The sequence below is a fragment of the Mandrillus leucophaeus genome, unplaced genomic scaffold (assembly GCF_000951045.1).
Source record: "Mandrillus leucophaeus isolate KB7577 unplaced genomic scaffold, Mleu.le_1.0 Scaffold356, whole genome shotgun sequence".
NCBI lineage: Eukaryota > Metazoa > Chordata > Mammalia > Primates > Cercopithecidae > Mandrillus > Mandrillus leucophaeus.
The window spans coordinates 2,380,970-2,382,437 of record NW_012103765.1 but is presented as its reverse complement, the minus strand read 5'-3'; positions in this window follow the sequence as shown (position 1 = coordinate 2,382,437).

Here is a 1,468-nt window from a genome sequence, read left to right as displayed (position 1 = left end):
TGTTTCTTTCCATGTTTAGTGCTTCTTTCAGGAGTTCTTGTAGGGCAAGCCTAGTAGTGACAAAATCTCTCGGCATTTGTTTGTCTGAAAAGGATTTTATTTCTTTTTTGCTTATGAAACTTAGTTTGGCTGGATATGAAATTCTGGATTGAAAATTCTTTTGTTTAAGTATATTGAATATTGTCCCCACCCTCTTCTGGCTTGTAGGGTTTCTGCTGAGATATCTGTTATTAGTCTGATGGGTTTCCCTTTGTGGGTAACCCAACCTTTCTCTCTGGCTCCCCTTAACATTTTTTCCTTCATTTTTCCTTGGGCTGCACCCACTGTCCAACCAGTCCCAGTAAGATGAACTTGATACTTCAGTTGGAAATGCAGAAATCACCTGCCTTCTGTGTCAATCTTGCTGGGAGCTGCAGACCGGAGATGTTCCTATTCGACCATCTTGCCAGCTATCTAATATTCAACCTCTTAAGAGAGATCTATGAATAGATGTCTATGCCTAAATTAGATTCTAGGAATGTGTAAGTAGACTTTTTCCAAAGTCTGTGCCAATGACTTGATGGTCATTTAAAAAGCCAGATGAAAAGGAAACTATTTTCTTTTGAAGATGAAAGTCACCTTTGTGTATCATAGGTGAAGTTAGAGATATGGATAGGACAAGAACAATTTCCAAATTCATTTCAGTGCTCAACTGTTATAGCATGTTTTCTGACTAATGCTTTTCCAGGTTGATTTATATTGATTATTGGCATCCCATAATTTTATTAATCTTAAATAAAGATTTAATTTTTTAATTAAATTTGTTACTCTTTTAACAAGTAAACATTGTTACTCTTCTCATTTTTAATTTTCCTTTCCTTTCTTCATCATTCTGTGTCTTGATATTGTGGCATTTCATTTTAGAGAAATAGTGTATTTTATTTATTCCACATTGTTATGTTAATGTTTTCTTTCAATGTTGCTATCCTGCACTTCTCCCTGTCCCTCGTGAGCTACGTCTATAGAAGCTTCTATGAATCTATATTCTTAATAAACTCTGTGATCTGCCTTCTTTTATCTGAGTTTAGACCCTCATCATCCTATACTACAATGATCGCAGTATCCTACCTCTCTTCACTCCACCCTCTTCTGTCTCCCAGAATTCTCCTGACAGTATGTCATTTGCTTGCCACTCTTCAATGGCTTCTCATTTTGTTTTGATGAAAGTCTAATTGCCTTCCGGTGACATGAAGCCCATCCTGCTGACAGGTGGCTGCTTCTCCTGCAGCTCCCTCAAATACACCCTGTTCTGGCTGTACAAGCTCGCTGGCCATTCTGGAGTCTGCCCTCCTGGTGAGGCCTGTCTGCCTCTGCATGTGCCATTCCTCGGTAGAATGCTAAGTCCTCTACAGTGTACAGTTGGTACACTGAACAATTTCCCACTCACATTTCCTACCTCAGTTCAGTGTCACCTTCTCCATGAAACTTT